This window comes from Castor canadensis, chromosome 3, assembly GCF_047511655.1.
Source record: "Castor canadensis chromosome 3, mCasCan1.hap1v2, whole genome shotgun sequence".
Lineage (NCBI taxonomy): Eukaryota > Metazoa > Chordata > Mammalia > Rodentia > Castoridae > Castor > Castor canadensis.
In genome coordinates, this window is record NC_133388.1 from 22,733,362 (window position 1) to 22,744,980 (window position 11,619).

An 11,619-nucleotide genomic window follows, 5' to 3' on the forward strand; every position below is an offset into this window, starting at 1 on the left:
AAAAACAAACACGAAGAGGTTAAATAATATGCTTAAAATTACAAAACGAGGCTGTAGCAGATGTCATGAACACTAAAACCCATTCCCCCAACCAGACCCCTACCTATATAAGTAATTTCCTATGAAGATAAGGCCAGGAAAATGTTTGCCATGCTTTAACTGTAGCATAAAGTGTGTGTGTGTGTGTGTGTGTGTGTGTGTGTGTGAGAGAGAGAGAGAGAGAAGAAAAATGGTGATTTTTTTTAATGTCCATATATTTCTGCTCAAATTTCCATTTCTGCCCCTTTGCTTCAGTAGAATTAATTCATTTTGTAAAAATAAAAGTTGTAGAAAAGAGTAAAGAAGTGAAAGAAATAGTACTCAATTTGGCAGCCTATATACTAGAATTGGAACAATACAGAGATTAGCCTATCCCCTGTATAAGAATGACATCCAAATTTGTGAAGTGTTCCATATTAAAACATTTTTTTAAAAAGAAGTAAAATTATAAAAATAAGAATTTGTTAGTTTATTAAAGCAGGTTTCCTGGGTGCAGTGGTAATCCTAGCTTCTTCAGGGATGGAGGATCCAGTTTTGAGGTCAGCCCAGGTGAAAAGCTTACAAGACTGGGGTCTTGTGGGTGTGATGACATGTGCTTATTGTCACAGTTATTCTGGGTGCATAACTAGGTGGCAAGTGGTCCTGGCATCTTGATTGATGCCTGGGCATCAATCAAGACTCTATCTCAAAAATAACTGAAGTAAAAGAGGCTGGGGACATGGTTCAAATCATTGAGCCCCTGCCTAACAAGAAGTAGGACATGAGTTAAACAACCCCAACAGTCAAAAAAAAAAGAAAGAAAAAAGGTAGATTCATCAAAAATAAAAAGCAAACAAATCCTCACTGCTCTCTCTCTCTCTTTCTTTTTTCTCTGTCTTTCTGTGTTTCTCTGTCTTTTTGTTCACAAACTTATTCAGAGAAAGAAGATTCCAGTCTTTAGCATGTGTTGTAATATTTATACATAAACAAGAGATCTGTTCTTACCAATAGGAATGTGAATGTAATATTGATTTTGCCTTTCAAAACAAAACAATAGAAATATAGTTATTGCTTCTTATGTTCTATTAATCATGCCAGGTCTTAGAGATATAAAGGTAAATTCAGTAAACTCATGGACAAAGGGGCACGTTTAGCATGTAAATTACGTAAGGAATTTAAAAAACGTCAAACCAAGTAACAGCAACACAGTAGAAAGCCTAAGATAGACTCTGTAGGACACACATCTGAGAAGCCACCATGCTTTTAAATCAAATTTATGTTCATTTAGCTGGTAGGGTCACTGGTAGAAAGAAAAATAACGTGCACCTCCTTCTGTCTTGCCTCACCCTGGTTAAATATAAATAGAATGGCAAAGCCCTTTGTGCCATGTGTTTCATACATTTAACCTAGTACTGAGTTTCTCTTTAGTGATCTAACTCCCATCTCACCTTATCTCAAAACATATTATAATAGTCACATGTGTTAGCAAGTATCCAAACATATTAGGCAACCTTTTCATTATTCCCACTACTAAAATGTTAGCATGGCATTACGAAAATACGAGGATCATTGTATTTTAATTAAAATAATTTATATCAAACATGTAAAGGTTGAAAATTTGTTTCTAGCTCAATTAATTCAAGCAACAAGTAGAATCTATGAACAGAAGAAATCTACCCATCAAGACCCTTTGTTGTAGCTAACAGTGACTCTGCTGGTTTCCAGATGACAGACGAAAGAGCTCATTTCTTTATTTTACATACTAATGTGTCTTTCAATTGGCCAAATGCTGAGAGGCTTGTTGCTTTCAAACCATGATCAAGCCATATATTGTCATGGAGGTGAAGAGAACTTCTTTTAGCAGCTGATTGCCATTGCTTCTTGTGTTCTCACACAGTTCATGCTCAGAGAAGAGGGCGAGAGCACAGTTGATTGCCAAACACTTCATTTCTATTTTTTCTATTTTTCCTGTTATCTTTTCATAAGCTTATATTACAACCAAATTTTAACACCACATACAGAATACTAAATATCAATTTAAAAGAACTTGAGGGAAATCATATTACAACTTCACGGTAAATTTAATTTGAAATGCTAAAAGCAATGCTTTCCCTGTACACTATGTTTGCCTTTTTGGAAACAGGAGCATGCAAAGTGATTCTCATTTTGATTAAGTGACTTTGTAATTGCAGTAATCTCAGAGAGTCAGAAAGTAAACCCACGCACCATGGGAAATAGACAAGTTCTTATTACTTGACAATTTATTTTCCCAGGGCTTGCTAATCATTTCACCCAACAACAAATTGAGTCTATTTAAATATAATCTTCTCTTGCAATACTGCATGGATAAAAAAGTAATAGCTCTCAAAATAGTATTTTTTTTCAGTAAGAGAAATAAACATTGACAATTACCTAAAGTCATAGTCACATCTTTAAAAAGTGAGGAGGTGAAATCTACAAGCAATGATTGTCATTTCTTTTCATTATTTACTTATTTTTTAAACCTTGGCACTTTGATTTGACAATAATCTTGTACTAGTCAGGATTGCTGAAGAAACAGAACTAATATGATGTTCATATGTGAGTGAATTTATTAAGTGACTAGCTCATACAATCACAGACTGAAGATTCTACCACATGTCAAGCAGGAGAGCCAGAGAAGTCAATACCATGGCTCAGTGGTATAGAACCAGGGAAGCTGCTGGTGCTGCCCAAATATGAGGCCAAAGGACCAAGAGACTAGCAGAGTTACTGACAGAAGACCTGGAATTCAAAGACTTAAAGACCTGGAGCCTAAGGGCAAGGGCAGCAGAAGGAACTAAACAAATGTACCAGAGAAGAGAGTGAGCCTGAGAATTACCCCTTCTACTTTCTGATCCATCTGGACCTCTTGCCTATTAGGTAATGGAGCCCATATGGAGGGCAAGTCTTCGCTACTCAATTTGCAGACCCATGCATGCCAATCTTGTCTAGAAATACCCTCATAGACATACTGAGAAGTAAGGCTTTGCCACTTCTCTGTGCTTCCCTCAATCCAGTAAAGTTTACTTCCCAAATTAATCATCAATAATCTTTAGAAAATGGAATTATGTAGGCATTATTTTATGGATTTTTAAAGAAGACGGTTGGAGAAGGGGCAGTACTCATTTCAATTCATATGAATTAAGTGATGAAGAAACAACATATGAAAATAACACACAAAGAAGCAGGGCTTTCATCTGTTGTTTATGAAGCCTGGTCACACAGAATATGCTCATTTTCTTCGCTGCACTCCGAATATTCAGACCTTTGGTATACTGCATATGATTGACCACCACAAATTCACTTTGATTTTCTTTCTTTCTGTCCAGGCAGCCAGCAATTCAGGGATCACTAGCATGTTCAAACATCATGATCTGGCGAACTAATAAGAGTTTTTTTAGAATCATTCAAAATAATCATGCCATTAGATTAATGATTCTTGGAAGTGCCAATGATGCTGGTCACCTTAATCTTAGCAATAACTGGGGTAAAAACAAACACTGATCTCTGTTAGTGAATTCATGTGGCCACAGAATGGAGACTCCTTTCCTCTCCACAAATTCTACAATGATGTAAAGAAAGCAGACTGTGTGCCAGCTTAAGATCTCTTGAACTTTGAATCACCCAGATAGTTCTTCATGTTGTTTAACTTCCTTAAACAACACATGTTTATTGATCATTTTAATCGGAAAATGAAGTCCTAACTAAATAAAATATAATAAATGACTGGTACAATGGCAAATCCATGAGTGAGTAGAGTGTGAAGATGTTTGTATCGTAGACTTATGTTGCTCCTTGTTGAATTATAGACTTAAATTATACTTTGATTTTAAATATAGTTCAATGTCATCACTGTACTTATAAAATCTACACAAAACAATTGTTTTTTGAGGGGGAAGATATTCAGATCTATTTGTATGAATTAAAACAAGATCACAAATGGTTTAACATTATGAAATTTTAGATTATGAAAGAATATTGCAACTATCTAGTCACCAGTTTTCCGATTAAAGATGTCTTGATAGAGTTCCTTATATTACTTGTAAAACTCTACTAGTACTCTCTGTATTTCTCCTATAAGTTACCCTCTTAAATTGCAATAGACCAGAATACAATGAGCTCAATTTGATTCAAATTCTGTGGCTTAGAGCAAAGTCCACATTTTTTAGTCTGGACTACAAGACCACCCACAATTTGGCCCCTTTTCTGCCTCATTTCCAATTACTTAGCAAATCACATATATAAATTATTTTAGAGTTCTTTAACTGCACAGACATACTCATGCATACATGTGCACACACTGGCACATGGACATGCACGTGCATCCCCCCACACACTTCCTATAGTAAGTAACATTTCAACTATTATTACACGAGAATTAATGGAGTTGCTTGTTTCAATGATAAGCTGGGACAGCAAGAGCCAATAGAGTAGCAGATGGCCTTCAAACTCATCAGAACAAGTTTTCTTGTTGATTCTCTTTGAATTTATAGTAATGAGGACTGACATCTTTGCTGACTGAGCTCTCTTGAGTTTTTGTATGCATCATGGAGATTGGGAAAGAATGAGGTAAGTCAGGAAAAAAATACAGAATCACGGGACAAGGTGGGATGGGACTTAAAAACATTCAGAATCTCAGTTATCATAGGAATATAAACATGTGTGACCTTAATTTGTACATCAATTTGTTAAAACAGTAAGAAAGGTGACATTCTTTCTATGTTTTCCAACTTTCTCAGTTCAATACAACACACTAATATTTGATAGCTTTCTAGAATTTTCACAAAGGGTGCCCCATTATTCACTTAACCCCTCCAACATCTCTTGGTCACTTGATAATAGACATAATTCATTGGGAGTTAATTTGACAATCTGCACATATGTATATACACATACACATACATTCTTTAATTCTTTGGTGCTGGTATTGAACCCAGAGCCTTGTTAATGCTGAGCTATATCTAAAACCTGATAATTTTTAATTTAGTTATGCACTTGGATAGTTATTCAAGTATTTCATGGGGATCAGAATGTTTATTAGTTCTTTATATAAAGATACAATATCTATATGTGGGTATGATAATTGTTTTTCAGAATATAGTCTACAATATTAAATGTTACTGATGTGTTGGTATTTCTAATACTGACCAGGAAAAGAGAAAATTAAAATAGTTACCATACCTTAGGCTGTAGGCTTAAATTATTCTTAAGTGCATAAAATAATGAATCTACATATACATGTTATTTTAAAGGAAAATTAGTGCTGAGAAATCTAACATAAACAAAATATATGGAGCCTAGTGTGGTGCTATATGCCTATAATCCCAGCACTTGAGAGGCTGAGAGGAGGAATACAAGTTTGAGGCCCATCTGGGTCACACAGCCAGAGCTTGTCTCAAAGAGCAAAAGGAGAAAGAGATGTGTGGTATGTTATTTCAAGCAGTGTTTATGAAAGAAGCAAGCAAAATATTGAAAGCAAGCACCTTAAAGCTCCTAATTTAGAATCTCTTTGATTTCAGCACTTATCTTTAACAAGTAAACTCTTTGGGACTTCCTGTTTTAAAAGTTATTTTACAGATATTTTTTGGAATTCTAATTGGTACATACTCATTAAAGATTATTTGACCGTCCATTTTTCATTAACCCTTTATTTTTATATATTAAACTTTAGCTTTATCTCTTTCTGCTTTAAAACTCCTTTTTCTTATCCTGAATACAAATTATGTAACAGAAAACCTTTATTTCAAACAAGCAAAAATGCCATGTTTTTCTTTTTTCTTTTAGAAAATCAGGGAACAAGAGGGCGGAACAGATCCTGTGGTAGGGGGAAGGTTAGAATCAGTGGGAGGGGGAAGGTGTGTGCAAAAGGGGGTAGGAGGGAGAATACAGTGCAAAAAATGTACACACATGGATGTAAATGCAAAAATGATACATGTTGAAACAGTTCCAAGAATCAGAGAAGGGAATAAAGGAGAGGTGGAGGGGTGAATTCAAGTATGATATGTTTGATACATTGTAAAAACCTTTGTAAATGGTACAATATACCACCATGCAGAACAACAGTAAAAGAAATAAACATCAAGGCTTATACTGAAATACAGGGAATAATTTTCAAGCCACCATTTTTTAATGAACTGCGTAGCATGGAAAGAATACACATAAATCAGGATATACTGGAGTAATAATTTCAACATTAATGAATCCTATGGATATAGAACTTTGATACAGGTGACAAATCTGCATACGAAAAACAGGTATTGACATTTCTATTCTAAATTGATTGACTAAATTGTGGGGAAGTTATATGAGTACTCATTTATACTCTTAAAAAGGTCTGCAAAATTCTCCTCTGAAGGGCTGTTAGGCTATCCTGCAGAAGGAGAAGGAGCATCACTCAGCAGATCACAAACTTGCCCATTATGCCACACTACAAAGCCCAGTTCCAGTGTGAAAACTTCATTCCTGGCTAAGAAAAAGAGCCCAATGTACTCAGTCTTTCACAATGCTGTGGAAAAGTTTGGCATTGACTATATTTAAACTTAAGCCACAATTCTTAAAAAAAAAAAATAGTGGTTTTAGGTTTCTATAGTAATGAGAATTCTAAAAGGCAAAAACATCATTTATCCAAAATTTTATAATACTTTCTACCCTCCGGAAATCACCTTCTTTCTTTGCCTGAGAAATAGGAATCTGATTTTTCTTCCAAAACTAAGTGGTAGTTTTAAGCAGAGAATAGTATTTAAGATCAGTTTAGACCTCCACAAGGATGGGTGAAAAGTTGAAGGGAGAACAGACTGCTCTTGAGAAGGGAACAGAATTACACCACAAAAGAGTCACTTCCTATTCACTCTCATTCCCTGCTGCTGAGGCCAAGTTTTTTGTGGGTCTGGAATACCAGATTTCTTTGTTTTAATTTTTTGTTCTTGTAGAAATTTTGATCTGGATTCCAGAAAGGAATGTAAGAATAAAAATGCTTGTATGAAAGATGATTCTTTTTTTTAACTTTATTTATTTTTTGTTTTTTCACTTACTTGCATGTGTATGCATTATTTGGGACACCTTCCTCTTACTCTGAGCCTTGCCCTTGCTAGGCAGGCACTTTACCACTTGAGCCATGTCTCCAGCCCAGTAGCGTTGTTGTTCTTTGGCAGCTGTAGGGAATTCCCTACAGGACATGCACAATAACTAAAAACCATTATATAAAATGGTTTATTATCTTCATTTTTCCCATGTACGTCTTCTCCTATATCATCTTCAGAGTGCATTCAATATGTAACTCAATGGAATTACATGTAATAGTTGTTATGCTATATTGGCTAGGAAACAGTGACAGGAACAGAATCTGTATGTGTTCAGTACATACGCAACTGCTTTCCAAATCATTTTAGGTGTATTTGGTGGAACTCTTAGATGTGCAAGGCCATCCAAATGTATTTCCATTCTTCTTCTGAAAATCTAGTCATATAGCCCTTTTGTACTCCAAACTAGGCTACAAATGGGTAAGTAGACTTGTTTTTCTTAGAAATTTCAAATGATACTTAACTTCATAAACATTCTATGTATTTATTTCAGTGAAAGGAGAATAGATAAAAGTATAAATATGATTGTGCAAAGTCTTCCTCTTATAAGTATTTGTTTAACTATTTTATTGAAAATTTATTAAAAGATTTTTTCACATATGGAAGATATTGAGAAAAATTTTATATAATTTTAAAATGTTATAAGTTCTAATAAATTAATATAAATAATGAGTAGTTGAGGAACTAATCCACATTAAGAAAATAATAGAATAAAACTATTTTAAAAAGAAAAACATTATGAAAATATTGCTAAACTAAAAAAAGTATTAGCACTAACTAAATTGCCATTTTTATTATCAGCCATTCATCTGTTATTTAAAAAGTTAATGACCGTAATGTGAAGAAATTAAATAGATAATATTATTTATAATAATAATAATAAATATTATTTATTAAATAATAAATAAATTCTACATGCCTATATGGAAAATAATTTATAGTATTCACTAAAAGCTTAAAAAAGATTCATTAAGTAAATAATTGTTTATCTAGATATTTGCATTTTCAAAATGGCAAGAAATATGTATAAATATTTACATTAAATATATTCTTAGAATTATACAATAAAATTTTAGTAACAATAAATATGAAAAGGTAAGAAAATGAAAATAAGTTATGATGCAGTTATGTGATGAATTATTAATAATAAAAAAGCTTATTTAATAATTTTTAATAATAATTATTAAAAGTAATTTAATAATAGAGATGTTGCTTTTCCTTGTGGAAATTCGTTACCTATGTAGCCTTTTTTAAGTCAATAAACAGATAGACAGATAGATAAGCAGATTCCAGAATGCAATCCTTTCCTTGATGAAGGGTATAAAAGAAGTTGTGGCTTGCCATAAAAATGTTCTCCCTCTTGAAGAACTGTTAAAATGAAGGAAATAATTTGTACAAAATGTTCAAGGAATTTGCTTGAAGAGAAGGAACAATTTCAACTTTTCCATTAAGGATTCCAAGTTTATGTATTGCTTATCTGTTGCTGTTTAACTATGCACTGAAAACTCTCTAGCAAAGACCACCTTTGGACTTTGACAGCAGGGTGGTTCTGCTGATCTCATTTAGGATCACTCATGTGGCCATGATCAGCTGTGGACTGGACTATGACTAGATGGATAGAATTCTGAGGTGAATTTGTTTGAAAGAAGACGAAATCACAGAATAAATACAAAAGAATATGTTTCACTATTGATTTAAGAAGTGATGTCACTTTTGTACCCCTTTTTGGAGTAGATTCCTCAGCCCTATGATATATGATTCTTTCATTGTAACTTTATTGTCTAAGGGGAAACTGAGGAAGTGAGAAATCAGCTCTTGTTGCCCAAGTTACATAGGTCTTGGGGGTTGTGAGAGGATTTGAATACATGTAATCTGACCTGATGGATTCAATATTAGAAAGACAGGAAACAGTGCATTGTTAAAAGAATATGCATGAGAAGGTCTTCAAGATAGAAGTGAAGCCAGGTGCTGGGTGGGTCATGCCCGTAATCCAAACTACTGAGGAGGTAGAGAGCAGGAGGATCACAGCTCCAAGCCATCCCAGACAAATAGTCTGCGAGACTCATCTGGAAAAAACTCATCACAATAAAAAAGGGACTGGTGGAGTGACTCAATTTGAAGGCCCTGAGTTCAAGTCCCAGTACTAAAAAAAGGATAAAAGTGTGCCAGGTTGAGAGAAGAACATTTACGTTGGGACAAGCTGAGTTTGAGATGCCTGTAAAATACTCAAGGAGGTAGGCATTAAGAATTTAGCATTTGACACCAGTAAAGTTTTCAACAAAACAATTGTTAAACATTTGAATGCCAAAAAAAAAAATTTTGGTTAGATGTTCAAAATATTGAGCCTTCAAGTAGACAAATGCATGGACTTACACATATTCTCTTGTGTCATTTAGTATGTATTCTAGTAATGTTCAAAGTAGATTAAGAGGCTATTGATGTGGTCTGATTTGTAATATGAATGTTTTTATTTTAGTAGAATTTGACTGTAACTAGTGTACCATATTTCTGACAGACACACCCTATTCCTATTATAACCCACACATCTTCATATTTCCTGCAAGCTATCCCTTGTTCAGTATTGAATTAACAAGTGATCGGAAATCCCTTCAACAACAAGAGACTCTATTGTAAGTGCTATGAACATTAACCTATCCCCAAAATAACTGAAAGCTTTTAATCCTGCTGGTTTTGTAGAAAGTGTCAGAGAATTAGGAATTGGCTACCACTCTCCAAGCTATGAATTATAATTCTTCTCTCGTCATCCTTGCACACATTTCACTGTTTAATTATGAGTGCCTGAGTATATAAATAACTTTAAATTCTTGATACTGAAATACTTGAGTTATTGTGGTTCTAAATTTGGGATTGCATTGGAAAATACTATGGTTTGGATGTGCCCCCTCCCACATGCAAATGATGAATCTTAATGTCCCAAGTGACAGCATTGAGAGATGGAGCTCTAAGTGGCGCATGGAACATGGATCACTCTTCCATGATGAATGGGATTAAGGTCCTTATTTCAGAGGCTTTGAATAATCTTTGGCTCTCTTGTTCATTGCCCTTCTGCCATCTGAAGACACAGTATTCCTCCTCTCCAGAGGACAAAGAACAAGGTGACATCTTGGAAGTAGCACTAGATAATTAAAATTGTCAACATCTCATCTTGAACTTCCCAGCCTCCAGAATTGTGAGAAGCAAGTTTCCATTCTGCATAAATTACCCAGTCTCAGGTGTTTGGTTATAACAGCACAAATGGATGAGGACAGGAAATTTAATAGAGAAATTTGTTTTGGATTTTAAGATTATTTTAGAGGTCAATATATCTACCTAAATCTTTTAATATTTTTGATAAGCATCTTGTCAATACTGACTTTCAGCGAAAGGATCAGATGAAATGTATGAAAGACTCAGTTGCAAAGAAAACAAAATATGAGCCCAAAATGAAAAAAAGTCACCAAATGAACACCAAATTACACAAAATAGTAAAGTATAAAACAAAAATAAAATATAAAACCAAAAAAAAACACCCACTCTTTAATCTTTTAATTTCTTCACCCTACAGGAGCTGATTGGTGACAAATCCTAGTGTCAAATTATCTGCTGCTGCTTCAAAAAAGCCTACCTGACAGTATCATATACTGAAGCTCAAAATATGAATCCAGTAAAAGTAAAACTGGTATGACTCACTCAGCACATGGGACATCTATCTTCTTTAGTGGAATACGCCAACCATGTGCACAATTTGAAAATCTTTTCTCCCTTGCAGTTTTGTCATCCACAAGTGACAAAACACAGGTCCAGAGGGCTGCAGTGACCCATGGTCATGCCAATCATATGGGTGATTGTGACTTTTATTTTATTTTGGTATTTCAGCAGTACTGAAGTCTATCACAAAGTCTATCCAGTTTACACAAACTAAAAATGAAGATAACAAAAATGAATGTTATAAATAAATAATTTTATAAGAATTTGTGATTTATTTTAATTTCTAATCATAATTCCTCAAAGTCATGTCCATTTCAATTTTTATTGTATTCCTTATTCGTGGATCTATGGAAGGGAGTTTTGGAAATTAGACGAAAAGAGACTAGCTCTGTCAAAGAACAAGGCTTAGTCTAGTTAAATAATCATCTTTCAGCTTAATGAAACCTATTGTGACAGGACGTTTAGTATGAAGGAAAGTGAAATTTGGTCAATATTTGTGAGTGACATTTGTGAGTGACCAGCAAGTCTACAGATAAGTATATATCCTCCATGAAAGGGTTTAGGTCCTGCTATAAGCTAAATCCAGGGTCTCCAAAGTTTACAGCTTAAATCCTTTGGTTCAGAGAAATTTAAGCTTTAAAATATTCTGGGCAAGTGTCCCTGGGTAGGGACCTGGGTGGTCCCTAGTACCACCATAAATAAATAAAGAAAAGCATTCTGGACCATAGCAAGACATGTATGGATTGTCTAATACAGTGGTTCTCATTGGTAAGTGATTTTACCTCCTGTGGCA

General features: G+C 34.3%; 1 long non-coding RNA gene and 1 other non-coding gene across 2 annotated transcripts in view; both read left to right on the forward strand.

Moving 5' to 3' along the window:
* The window catches only part of LOC141421269 (uncharacterized), a 56,316-nt gene extending 45,365 nt beyond the window's left edge, over positions 1-10,951 (forward strand). The window contains exon 3 of the long non-coding RNA XR_012445878.1: positions 10,684-10,951. This is a non-coding gene — a long non-coding RNA (uncharacterized lncRNA). The remainder of the gene's footprint in view (positions 1-10,683) is intronic.
* On the forward strand, positions 357-460 carry LOC141422061 (U6 spliceosomal RNA). The gene has a single exon (XR_012446723.1). It is a non-coding gene; the product is annotated as a U6 spliceosomal RNA (small nuclear RNA).
* Positions 10,952-11,619: the final 668 nt, after the last annotated feature.